Source organism: Gossypium hirsutum, chromosome A07, assembly GCF_007990345.1.
Source record: "Gossypium hirsutum isolate 1008001.06 chromosome A07, Gossypium_hirsutum_v2.1, whole genome shotgun sequence".
NCBI lineage: Eukaryota > Viridiplantae > Streptophyta > Magnoliopsida > Malvales > Malvaceae > Gossypium > Gossypium hirsutum.
This window is the reverse complement of record NC_053430.1, coordinates 33215919-33230824: the sequence shown is the minus strand read 5'-3', so window position 1 is coordinate 33230824 and position 14906 is coordinate 33215919.

Below are 14906 nucleotides of genomic sequence, written 5' to 3'. Positions count from 1 at the left end.
GACTACACACCCGTGGGGTAGACCGTGTCTTTAGTATAGATTCTTATTTGATAAATTGTAGTCAGTTACATCGGTGAATTAGGTGAAGGTGCGGAAAGAGAGGGATTCGAATCATCGGTAAACAAGAGTCTACATAGCAGTTCCAATGCTACGCCTTAAACCACTCGGCCATCTCTCCTACATAATTATTATGGCTGATACCCCGAGCGAATAGCGAGTTATTCATATTAGATTGTTCGATATCTATGTAACACCCCTCACCCGTATTCAATGCCGGGATAGGGTTACGGAGCATTAACAGACTTACATCACATTTAAACATACTTTTCACATACATTTAATCAATTCATACAATCATAATTCAATCTCAAAAAAATTGTCCCTATTATGAGCCTATTAGGCCCTAAACATGCTTTAGAAGTGGTTCGGGACTAAACCGATAACTTAAGAAACTTTCACAAAACTTTAAAATTTTCCTCAAAACAGGGGACACAATATAACAAATATCTTATACATTTAAATCATACATAAGCTTAATATCTCAACACATTATATCATTCATTCAAACATTCTCATGTCTCATAATTCAAATATGCAATTACAAACTCAATCAAACATTCATACTATCAAACTAGAAATTTTGCCAACATGTTAATCTTTTAAGACTCGAAACATACCTGGTTCGGTCACTCACAAAATAAATAATTTGGATATTAAGCCAATCAAATAAGCAAGCTACTTTATCAAATATAACATGATATTTAACATTTTCAAACAATTTTATCAGTTTAGGACTCACCTTATTTTTCGCTTCCTTGCAGCACACAAGCGAATCTTCCAATTTTCCTTAATAATTCCTTAGACAAACCTAAAAAAAATTTAGTATAGATTCAATCAATTTAATATTAAACCAGAATCCAAAAACCCACTTATGAGTTCAAACCAACCATTGAATTTATAACTATTTTATTAATCCAGACTAGTTAGATTCCTTAAAATGTATCGATGCGAACCGTACGTACAATCATTCTTTGCCTTTACGGATGATTTGGGGCATTTGGCTTAGCACCTAATTCAATAATATACTGGAAAATCAGTAGCTAATTAATGATTAAATTCCTTCATTTAATCAATTCATAACCTTTACCCAACAACTATGTCGAAATAACAAACTAGTTATCCTTAATTGCACTTACGCTTCACGATTTGTGGGATTCGATTGGCTGATTGATCAAGAATGTATCTTCCTAATTAACATGTGATTAAAGTTTTATTAAGAGATTTAAAAAATACAATTTAATGCTGGAAAATATGGTCAAGACCCAAGAAAAAAATTAGCCCCCTTTCTTGCATATAGGCACACACAGCCACCCATGGTGGCCAAAATTGGAGCTGAATTTTAAAATGGTTTGAGATCTCATTAAAATCTGGAAAAATACCTTTGAAATCATTTAAAATCACCCAAATTCTAGATCTAGAAATTTTGGTTTTTAATTAACTAGATTAATCAAGAAATTGAAGAGAAAAGAGATCTTACCCAAGCTAGTTGAGAGAAACGACAATGGCACTTTCTTGGAAATGTTTGGAATCACTCTTGGGGTTCAAGATTTCAGATTTGGGGCTGATTTAGTTGGGGGAAAATGGCAGAAATATAATAAAGAAGATGATGCACAATCTTGATGCAAAAAGAAAAAGAAAGAGATGGCAAAGTGGGAGGTGTAGGCGACGACATTAATGGAGGAAAGGAAAAATAATAAAATCAAAGAGAGGGAAAGGAGGAGATGAAAGGCTAGGGAAATGAGGAGAAGGATTAAAGGCTGACTATTTGTGAAAAATTAACATTTATACCTAGGGTTACAAGGTTTGGGTGGCACACACATTAAAATGAAGGGATTTTTGCCAAAAATTAAATTATTTGCATGAGAATGGAATTGAACTTAGGACTTTAAGGACAAAGTCACTAATGTTTGACCATAAAACCAATAACTCATTCTTAATATAATTTTGAAATATTTATTTTAAAAATAAGGTGTGTCACATACTAGGGTTTGAGGCAAAATTTGTAAAAATAATAAAAATGGTGAGAAAGAAGGGATTTGAACTTTTGTTTCAAGGAACGTTTTACTAACACTTATCTAACAAACCAATACCTCATTTATTCCTAAAAATGCATAGATAATATCAAAAATTACGGTATGACCACTCTCTATTGATTTCCAAATTCAATTCAACTAACCTCAATTTTTGGGATGTTAGATGTACATACTAAGATGTACCACAAGACACGTTATATACAAGCCACAATACTTGACTACAAATGAAAAAATAGATACCGAATTGAGGATAGGATAGTGTGAGCTTCAAAATGATCCAGCTTGGCGTATTCTGCAAGGTTACAATCTACAAGGAAATGGGAAAAAAATGAGGTAAGTATATAAAATACTTAATAAGTTTAAATGGAAACTAAAACATGCCTTGATCATAAAGGCATAAATAACCATTCTATTTGGAAACCAATTTAGCTTTCCTTATCACATTAAGACATATCTCTACATACAACATCACCACAAGCCGAATGTGTCAGATATGTTCTATAATCGTAAGTATTGTCTACATTAAAACTAGAATCATATAACAATCTATATATCTAGTATCATCTATGCCATTTCATTTTCTTTTCATGAATAAATTCCATTTCCAATCAATTGAACATCTCTTGATGGAACTATAGTAAAATGGACTCAAATACTTAGGAATAATTTGCTCACACAAGCTAAAATTACAATAGAGTTGCTTACATAAACTGACATTTTAACGAGGTTACTTGTCCAGGCTAAACTTACTATACATATAATTTGAGAATCTTTAACAAGTTATAGATCATGTAAGAAAATGTAAAATCTCTGATTAATCATGCATCTAACCCTAATGGCAAGCCACACGTATCCTAACATTTTACTAGGTTCACTCGGGCTTCATTTCTGTATAAATGTCAAAACCAATTCCTGTACATAATTTCATTTCTCATTTTCAAGACAAATAATTAGTCAAAATTCACATTTAAATCCTATTCTATTTCCAAATAACCAATATTTACATGAATTTACAATTCAGCCCATTTTGGGTTATAAGTGTCAAATTCATTAATTCTACTTAGTTCAAATATATATACAAGTATAAATTCAAATATCATTCATATGTAAATTAAAAATCAAGTGGTTCATTCTATATGAACATACTTGATCAAAATAACAAATAAATTGAAGCTTCAGGGGCTAATAGATAATTTTGGCTTTCCCTTGATTCTCTCTAGTTTGATCCAATTCTTGATCAATAAAAATATCTTTCAATTTTGAGCTTCGATTTAAAAAGTGATTGCAATTACATTCCTTAGGGACCCTCTAGTTTCTATTTATACTGAAATTTAATAACAATTCCTCATTTTATTCACTCTAGTCCTATATGCAAAACTAACGATTAAACTTTACAATCTAATCCTTTTTCATAATCTAGGCTTAAAATTTATTAATTTAACACCAATTTTTTCAAGAAATAAAAAATGAAAACTTTTCAAAACTTTAACCGTTTTGCAAATTGGTATAAGAGCTAGCTAAAACAAACTCTCATGACTTAAAAAACTTAAAATTACAAGAAAAGGACTTAATTAAGCTTACCAATTGAAAGGTCGAGTATGGAAAACATCCTAGGTTTTCTTTCTTTCAATTTTTTGTAAGAAGAAGATGAAGAAGAAAATGACATCTTTTTGCATTAAAAATAACTTATATAGTATGATTAATTCATAATTCATTTTATAACACCTTGATAAATTTGTTTCCATTTCTATAAATATCTAACAGAAATATGTATCTGCTTCAGTAGTTAAGTGTTCTGGGTGTGAATGAGACGTCCCAAGTTCAAGCCCTACCTTTAGCAAATTTTGTTATTTTTTTATCTAAGCCTTATCTTTGTTCAGTAGGCTTATATTAAATTGTCTGTAAAGTCATATCAGAATGAGCCTGTTGGTTCAAGTGATAAGGGAGTTAGTATGTTGGAGGTCCTGTGTTTGAATCCCGGCTTGAGCGGGTGTTTTATTTTTTCTCTGTTAACTGTTAGTGTTTCGGTAAAGTTCGGTTTCTAAGGAAGTGGTTGTCAGTGGGATAGTGGAGAGGAATTTGGGGGATTCCTGATAACTTATCTGATTTTATTTTATTTTATCCTTTTTTCTTTTCCAAAAAAGTTTCTTTCTCTTTCAGAATTTCCCAAGAATCTAACGTTATTCCTCTTATTTCTGCTTTTTCCAACTTTTTCCCCTTCTCCTTCTTACTACTACTTTTATTTCTTTTTTTTTATTTTACTGTCCAATTTCTATATGCCATTATTTCGATGCTATTTGTGTGTTACTGGCAAGTTTGGTAGGTGCATTTTTTTTGGTTAATGGATTATTAGTTAATGAGGCTCGTGTTTCGGAGAAGATCAAGGGGCTGGGGCTTTTCAATTGGCACGCTAATTGTACGAAATCTCTGTCAATCGTTTGAAGGTAAGGGTTTTAGTGGAATAAAATGGATGTTTATTTCAATATAGTTTAGTTTGGTGTCGATTTAAGTGACTAATTTAGTGGTTTGTTGGACAATTTTAAGTGCTGAGTGGGTCGGGGGTATTTTTGTGTCAAAACCGTATCAGGTGTGTTCCCAAAACACGAAAAATTGAGTTTCAACGAAAGTTGAAAAACTGCACTGTTGACGCCACACGGGTGTGTAGTCGCCCGTGTGGATAGCCGTGTGCGAGACACAGCCGTATGATCGACGAAGGCTTGGCAATGTGCAGGACACAGTCATGTGGTGGCTTGAGTGTGGCCATGTGGGCCACACAGGCTTAGGCCCAATGAGCGTGTGGGCCCACAGAAGCATGTCACACGGGCGTGTGGATTCTGGGCCAGGCCGTGTGGATTCTAGGCCAGGCCATGTGGGCCACACGGGCAAACCACACGGGCATGTGGGCCCATAATTCTGAAAAATTTCCCTAAGGTCGTACGGGTCACTCTAGTCGACTGTGGGCCTACTGTAGGGTTGGTAAGGGATAATTAACCCCTGATTTTTATGCTATGATATTTTGATAGATTGATCTGAGTAGGATACTAAATGAATGCCTGACTATACTGATGTATGTGTATCTGTTATATGTATAAAGCATGTTGAGCATGTTTAATTTGTTATATCTATATCTGACTCTCTATATCTGTTGTTGGGGTGGGACCTGTATATGAGGAGGAAGTATTCTGTTCGGTGTTAATCGCCTTTATTTTGGCAGCTTAGCTGCATATTTTCTGATATGTGTCTTAATAGCACAACGTGGTGTGTAGGGATTGGTAGGTGTTTTTGACCCCACACGGTGTGATGGGATGGACGGAGTTGGTGTGTAGAGGATGGGGGTAGGATTCTGCATATCTAAAACTGAATCTGCTATTTAAATCTAAATCTGAAATTGAATCTGTATCTATATCTGACTGTGCATATAACTTTGTATGTTTGCATGCTTAATTCTATTGGGTTGCACACTGAGTTTTCATAAACTCACATATGTTGTTTGTTTTGTCAGGTAATCCACAGACTTAGGCGGATCGGTACGGCTAAGACTCAACGGTGGCCACTTGACCATAATTGGTAAAACTTAACAATTTATGGTTTTAATTATGCTTTTGGTATTTATTTTGAGAGTTTATAATAATTGAGACTCTTTGGAATTTTTGGTTTTAGACTGTTGAATTTGGTTTGTCGATTTTCTGCATGCTTGGTTAAATTGATTTGTGAAATAGACGATTTTCACGCAAAAAGTGGTTTTTCTAAAAAAATACGAATCGGATTTCTAAATGTATCAGTTTTATAGGCTTTTCCTATAAAAAAGGTTTTGGCAAATAAACTAATTAATTAACGTTTTCAGAATAAATATAAAGTATATGAGTTAAGTAATTGACATGACTTTACGCAACAAAACCCATTCTCTGTGACTTCTCTGGATTCAACTTTAATGTATATGCCGGGTTTGGGGTGTTACACATTTGGTTGAATTAACTTAAGTATAATTAATTAACCTAATCCATCATTAAGCATTTAAAGTGGAATATTCCATCATATTCCGCTAACATATGTTATAAAATGGTTTAATTGCCATTTTGGAATTTTGGTTAATTGCAAATAAGTCCTTAAGTCTTTGACCAATAAAAACCTACAGCGATAAGACTTTTGTAATTTAGTCCCTGTACACTAATTAAGCAATTAATTCAAAAAATTATTGAACTAAACTTTAATAAACTATTATACCAACTGCGTAAATATTCATATTTAATATTTATGGACCAGTTTTACAAAAATGGGGTTTCTAAACCACCTTTTCAGCACTGTTGAAAATCATATTGTTATAACTCTCACTATTAAGAAATTTCGTCCTCAAAATTTACCTAAGAAAAGATAAGGGTATTGGGATTTCATAGTTTCTTTTGGTCCCCACACAATCTGTTCTGTGCCATGATGGTGCCACATTACTTTCACTAATGTTTCACGTTTATGTCTCAACTATTTTACTTCTTGAGCTAAAGTCTTAACTGGTTCTTCATCATACATCAAATAATGTTGTAACTTAATTTAGTCGGAAGGTAGCACATGAGAGAGATCAGATTTATATCTTCATAACATCGATACATGATAGACGTTATGAATTTCATCCATTTTGGAGGCAGAGTTAATCAATAAGCTATAGGCCCAATTCTCTCGAGAATTTCATATGACCCAATAAATCTCGAGCTGAGCTTTCCTTTCCGGCCAAAACGCAGAACCTTTTTCTAAGGAAAAAATTTTAGGAAAACTTTATCACTGATATTGAATTCAAAATGTCTTCTCTTTTCAAATCAGCATAAGACTTTTGTTGGTCAGAAGTAACTTTCAAGTAGTCTCGAATAACCTGGACATTTTCTCCTGTCTCATATATCAAATCTATTCCCATTAACTTTCTTTCACTCACATCCGACCAACATAAAAGAGTTTTGCATTTACAACCGTACAAAGCTTCACAAGGTGTCATTTTTTTATGCTCAACTGATAGCTATTATTGTAAGCAAACTCGACTAACGGTAAAAACCTTTCCCAACTGCCTTCAAATTCAATCACTCAACAATGTAACATATCCTTGAGTATCTGAATTACTCACTTTGACTGTCCATCAGTTTAAAGGTGAAACGTCATACTGAAATTTAACTTTTGCTTAGAGCTTCATGTAGGTTACCCCAAAATTTGGATGTAAATCTCAGATCACGATCTGAAATGATAGATATAGGCATGCTGGGCAATCTCACAATCTCAGAGATATAATGTAACCTCCCAAACCCGACCTAGATGTTATGACCAAATTTTGAAGGCTACATTGGCCACCGAAATGGCATAGAAAAACTCCAGTAATTTAAAAAACATTTTAAAACCCTTTTGCCTTTTTATTCAAAACTAATGAAATTGATTATTTGTTTTTATTTCATAAAAATGTATTAATTTAAAAAAGAATCACATCTTTAAAATTTCTTTTGTAAACATTATTTATTTCAGAAAACTAAGTAGTATTTTATTAAAAAAAACTTATTTTCAATAAAGCAGCAAAAAAGAGTGAGTTAATTGGACTTTATCACAAACCAATTTCATGCATAGTCATTTAAATATCAATTCAAGTATTTTTAAAAATTTATGTCATGCAATTCAAAATAAATCCCAAAATTAAAGTCTATAGTCACAGTCTGAATAAAAATTAATATAGTCCAAATTAATCATATAATAAATTTAAGGTATTGACCACCTTCGGACGTACCAACGTCCAGAGTGTAAATACTACAACCAAAGATATAGATTCGAGGCGATGTCCCCAAGTATATGGGTCAAGTTGTACTATAGTTTGATTATAATGAAAATTTGGTAAGTATTTCTAGGATCGTACCCAAGGGATTGTAGTTTGGAAAAAACTGTTATCAAGCCAATTATTGGAAATAATTACTAATCTACTCGAGCCAGGATTTAGTACTGCTAAGCAAGAAGAAAGATGATAATAATAAGGCACTAAATAAATTTAACTAAACCCAAATCTACTCCTAGGTTCCTGTATCGACTTTTCCTATTCCCTTTTTTGAGTACGCGAGTTTCTTTTAGCCTAGATCCAATTGTTTTACCTAATTAATTATTGAAGTAGAGTTCTAATCAATCAACTAGTCGATACCGTAGTAGGATCTTCTGATCTTCCACTAGAATAATGAGTTAACAAGAACTACTTATCTTCTGACCTCACAGTCCAAACCGATTTGGGGTTAAGGTGTTCACTAAAGGGCCATACTAATTTTGGGTTAATTCCCACCTAAATGACTTCCTATGGTTGTCAGGCCTAGGGTTTCTTTCACGTTCTTCTTTTCCCAAATAGTTGATTCGCTAAGAAACTCTATCATTCAAGCAATTAATTAAGTTAAAGCAATTGAAACATGCAAAATATGTAGAAAGCACAAATCGAAGCTAATCTTACACAAACATTCATATAAAAATGTTAAAGAAAGAAATATAAAGAATAGAATAAAGAAAAGAGATGCTCTTGGATTTTTCAAAGAAAGCATGGTTTCAGAACAATCTCCCCTCACAAAAGTCTCACTTCGGAATAGGATCTTCCGATTACAAGAACATAAAATAACATAAGTAAAAACTAAGAATGAAAGAATAACCTATGAATGAAAACCCTAAAATTGTGTGTTTAACCTAATTAAAATGGCCTTTATATAGCTCAACTTGGAGTATTAAAGTGCCTAAATTATCCTTGAAGTCTTTTGTGACAGCCCAAAGTTGACCCTAGTCGGGAAGTGGTTTCGGGACCGCTAAACCGAGTCACCGAAATGTTTGAATGTGATACTTATTGTGTAGAATATGTAATTATGAGTGTGAAAATTTCAAGCTTCAATTGGGTTGATTTCATGTGAATTTAGTCAATAGGACTTATGTGAGAAAATTCTAAAATGTGATAGGTCAATGTGTGAGGACCTACTAGTGCATGTGGACAAAGGGGGGACTTGCATGTCGAATTCCCCCCCTAATGAGTAGTGGCCGGCCATGACAAGGAAGGATGGGCAAAACATGTCATGAAACATGTTTTGTTAGTGGAAGAATAAAATAAGGAGTATGGGTAATAAAGAAATGGAAAACAAAAGAAAAAAAAATGTGTGTGTGGTGTTTGTCCCCCCATTGCCGTGAGCTAAACAAGAGAAAGGGGGAATTTTGTTCATCCTTTTCTCATCTTCATGCTTGCCAAAAACTAGAAAGAAAAACAAAGAAAAATTTTCTCATCCTTTGGTTCATCCTTGGCCAAAAATTTTAAGGAGGAAAGAAGAAGAAAGGTGAAGAGATTCGGCCATGCATGTAGCTAGGCTAAGGTATGTTTGATGATGTTCCATGAGAGGCATGCATGTTTTAGTTGTTAGCTTGAGTTCTACCTAACCCATGGTCTAAATCTTGCTATGTGATGGAAATGGCACTTGACCATGGATGAATCATTCTTGGTTGATGTTTGATGTTGTGGTGATGAGGCATGAGGATGAGTTAAGATTCGGCCTAGGTGGAGGTTGTGTTAATGCCATTGCATGCAAAATATGAAGCTTGTTAATGACGCATGTGATGATGGCTTGATGATTCTTGAACCTCCTTTTTAGCATTTTTTTTGTTGTGTGAGCACATATGTGCATTGGTTGCTAAATGGAGAAGAATCGGCTAGCAAGATGTGTGCTAAGGCCGAATGTAATTTTGCATGTTAATGAGCAATGCATGTGTTAAATTGATGAAAAGGGGGAGGATGCTTTACTAGTGTGTACATGTGTGTATTAAGTGTTGAAATCGACCCCAAAAATGGACATGCATATTCGGCCAAGGGCAAGAAATTAGCTAATATGTTGTGTTGATGCATGATTTTTGCATGTATGAGACTTTAATGTCTAATGTATAAATATGGGCTAAGTGCCTTGTGTTCATCTTTTGATGCCTAAAATGATGAAATCAATTTATTTGTTTGATTAAGCTCAAGAGCAAAGGGGAAATAAAACCGATAAAGGGAAGGAAAAAGTGGTTGAATACCTAGCGGAATCGTTCGACAACACCCGAGGTAAGTTCTTGAGTAAGAGAGCTTAAATTTCGATGATATTAAATCATGCTCTATGTGTGGCTATTGAGCCGAATGTGCAAGGACAATATGTGCCTTGTGTTTGAGTTTCGTAAACGAAAATGAAATATGAATGTGCTATGAATTATTGTTAGATGTGCATGATTAATTGAATGCTGTCCGGGCTAAGTCCCGAAGGCTTTGTGCTAAGTGAATATATCCGGATTAAGATCCGAAGGCCTTTGTGCGAGATACTAAATCCGGGTTAAGTCCCGAAGGCATTCGTGCGAGTTATTAAATCCGGGTTAAGTCCCGAAGGCATTCGTGCGAGTTATTAAATCCGGGTTAAGTCCCGAAGGCATTCGTGCGAGTTGTTAAATCCAGGTTATGTCCCGAAGGCATTGTGTGAGTTACTAAAACCGGGCTATGTCCCGAAGGCATTTGAACGAGGAGCTATATCCGGTTAAATCCCGAAGGTACGTGATTTGGTAATGAATGAGCTTGCTGTAAAATTCCAGCGAATACTCGAAAAACATCCCAATATGGGGATATGTTACGTATGTGTTGAATTTAATCGAGCCCTTACAAATAAATGTTCGCTCAGTTGATAAACGAGCTACCGGCCTTCGGCCAAGTTAGTTTATTGTGTATGTACATAAGGGTTGTTAATGTTGTGAAGCAAGTTTGATATCGGTAAATTGCGTATTATGAATTATTCCGTTTAGCTAAATGTGTGCTATTCTTTGTGCATGCTGGAATTCCTTGCTCAAACTTACTAAGCATAAATTGCTTACTCGTTACATTGCTCCTCTGTTTTATAGATTTTTGGTTCTCCAGCTATCGGACTCGGGATCTTGAAGTCGAAGTCGCCCACACTATCAAAGGCTCTTTTGGGTACTATTTTGGTTGAATTTTGTTATGGCATGTATAGGACTACCCATTGTTGTCTTTCGAGTACTTTATGAAATGTATAAGTGTACAGCCATGCGAAAATGGCTTGTAGAAGTGGAGTATGGCATTAGACCATTCGTATTTGTGAATGTATAGATGGTTTCATGATGTAACTATGTTGGAATGGAAGTGTTGAGCAAATGATCAGCCACTAGAATGGCTAAGTATGATCATATGTGGGCTTATGTATGACAAGGCCCTAGTTGGTCCATGAAACCCCAAATTAGGTAAGGTTCACTTTGAAAACAGAAGCTGATAGCAGCAGTGGTGTGGATTGGAAAAATCACAAGAATTCGTAGGAGTGGAATTAAATAGTGAATAAATTATGTAATCGAACCTTGATGAATCTACTTTCATATGGAAGTAACGAAACAATTATAGGAACAGTACAGAAAGAGATATTTGGGTTCTTGTGGAACAGGGCCAGAACAGTTTCTGGATTCACTGTTCCGCCTTTGGAAATTCACTATAAATTGACCAGAGATAATTAGGGGTCATACCATATATGTATGGATTCCTCTCTGAGTCTAGTTTCCATAGAAACAAACGGCATCAGTATTGAAGCTCTGTGCAGAGAGATATCCCAGTCGTAATGGGAAAAGGTCAGTGTAGTCGACCCCTGTAACATGGGAGACTTTGACTAATAAACTGTACTAATTGGCCCGACCAAAAATTCTAGAAAAAAATCCATAGGTGGGGACATGAGTCTAGTTTCAGGGAAAAATCACAAAACTGATTTTTGAGTTGTGAAACTCAAGATATGATTTTTGAAGCGACTAGTACTCAGACTGGGCAGTGTCTGGAAATTTTTTTTCAAAGTTTGTTAACATCTCGTGTCCGACTCCGGTGTCGGTCTCGGGTTCGGGGTGTTACATTTTATTGGTATCAGAGCTACGGTTTAGTCGATTCTAGGACTACCGTAATGTTTTGGGTCTAGCTATACATGCCATTTTATGTGATTACTTGATAGTGTGGTGATTTCCGACAATTGTAAATGTGTTTATTTATAGTAATGGATCCCGATCGTGACCGAGAGGTAGCTGATGATCTTGAGAGTGTAGCGCCTGCTCCCGCACAAGGGACAGTGCCGGCAAACTCTCAACCTAATGCTAGTAATCAGAATGATGAAGCTAGACAAGCATTCTATAGCGTGATGAATGATTGGTTTAACCAATACATTCGAACTAATATGGCTGTTCCACAACCTCCATTCCCGAACAAATACTACCCCCGCACCTACAATACCACCGGTAACGGACCAAATAAGGTCACATAAGCCCCAGTTGACAGAATCCGAAAACATGGGGCTACTGAATTTAAGGCTATGGATAGCGATGATGCCGAGCAAGCTGAATTTTGGCTGGACAACACTATCCGGGTACTCGATGAGCTATCTTGTACACCCGATGAATGCCTAAAGTGTGCTATCTCCTTGCTACGTGATTCTGCCTACTATTGGTGGAGTACTCTGACTTCTATTGTGCCCCGAGAGCAAGTAACTTGGGAGTTTTTCCCAAACTGAGTTTCGGAAAAAGTATATCAGTCAGAGATTTGTTGATCAAAAACGGAAGGAATTTCTTGAGCTTAAGCAAGGCTCCATGTCGGTTACTGATTACGAGCGAAAATTTGTTAGACTTAGCAAATACGCTCGGGAATGTGTTTCGTCCGAAGCTGTTATGTGTAAACGCTTCGAGGATGGGCTGAATGAAGATATAAAAATGTTCGTTGGCGTTCTTGAAATACAAGAGTTCGTGGTACTTGTTGAACGAGCTTGTAAAGCCGAAGAGCTTAGAAAAGAAAAGCAAAGAGTTGATGAGGGAACTGGAGAGTTTCGTAAAACATCCTCGGGGAGGTCTCTTCAACAGACATCGAAGAGATTTCGAGATGATGCGGGCCAGTTTAGAGGCACTTCGGGCCTTTTTGGACGAGATCGTGATCGACCCCCTGTGGGTACACGAGGCACTTCGGTCGCCAGTGTTGGGAATGAACGTCGAGACAGGACGAAATGCCGATATTGCGGTAAATGGCATTCGGGGAGTTGTAGATTTCCTGACCGCTCCTGTTACAAATGCGGATCAGTGGACCACTTCATTAAAGATTGCCCGAGGTTGTCGGGACAGAATGCAAATCAGAGTGGGAGACCGGGTGCTACCACTGCTCGAGGTAGACCATCTGGAAATATGGGCAATGCTGGTGGTGGTCAGAGAGGATCTAGAGATGATATAACCAGATCCGAAGCCCGTGCGCCTGCTAGAGCTTATGCTATACGTGCCCGCGAGGATGCTTCTTCGCCTGATGTTATTACCGGTACATTCACCCTCTTTGATACTAATGTAATTTCTTTGATTGACCCCGGTTCTACTCATTCTTACATATGTGAAACCTTAGCATCCAGTAAGACTTTACCTATTGAGTCTACTGAGTTCGTAATTCGGGTGTCAAATCCCTTGGGTCGTTACGTGCTTGTCGACAAAGTGTGTAAGAAATGTCCCCTGGAAATTCGAGGTTCCTGTTTTCCAGCGGACTTGATGCTTTTTCCGTTTGATGAATTTGATGTTATCCTTGGGTTGGATTGGTTGACCGCGCATGATGCGATTGTGAATTGCAAGAGCAAGACTATTGATTTGAGGTACGCAAATAACGAAGTAGTCCGAATTGAGTCTGCGGACTTGGAGGGGATGCCAGCTGTAATATCAGCAATGTTGGCACAGAAATATGTAAAAAAAAAAGGGTGCGAAGCATACCTTGCATATGTGCTTGATGACAAAGAATTAGAAAAGAAACCCGAATCTGTGCGGGTGGTTTGTGAATACCCGGATGTTTTTCCGGAAGAATTACCGGGTTTACCACCTGTTCGGGAGGTAGAGTTTGGTATTGAGCTTGTACCTGGGACTACGCCGATTTCGATAGCTCCGTATCGTATGGCACCAACTGAGTTAAAGGAGTTGAAAGCTCAGTTGCAAGAACTGACGGATAGAGGTTTCGCTCGACCAAGTTTCTCACCTTGGGGTGCACCAGTATTGTTTGTGAAAAAGAAGGACGGAACCATGAGGTTGTGCATTGACTATCGTCAGCTGAATAAAGTGACGATAAAGAACAAATATCCGTTGCCGTGCATCGATGATTTGTTCGACCAACTGAAGGGAGCCTCAGTGTTCTCAAAAATAGATTTGAGATCGGGCTATTATCAGTTGCGAATTCGAGATCCAGATATTCCCAAAACTACCTTCAGAACGAGATATGGTCACTACGAATTCTTAGTGATGCCGTTTGGGCTCACTAATGCCCCTGCGGTATTTATGGATTTGATGAATCGGATCTTCAGACCGTATTTGGATCAGTTCGTAGTTGTGTTCATTGATGACATTTTGGTCTATTCAAGAGATGAGACCGAACATGCTGGGCATCTGAGGCTAGTGCTGCAAATTTTGCGGGATAAGCAGTTATATGCTAAGTTCAGTAAGTGCGAGTTCTGGTTAAGAGAGGTTAGCTTCTTGGGTCATGTGGTATCCGCGTCGGGTATTCGAGTTGACCCGAACAAAATTTCAGCCATACTTGACTGGAAACCTCCGAGAAATATTACTGAAGTTCGGAGCTTTTTGGGGCTCGCCGGTTATTACCGACGATTTGTGAAAGGTTTCTCGATGATAGCCACACCAATGACGAAGCTACTTCAAAAGGATGTTAAGTTCGAGTGGACGGAGAAATGTCAGAAAAGTTTCAACCAACTGAAAACTCATTTGACTGAAGCTCCAATTTTGGTGCAACCCGAATCAGGTAAAGAGTTTGTCATTTAT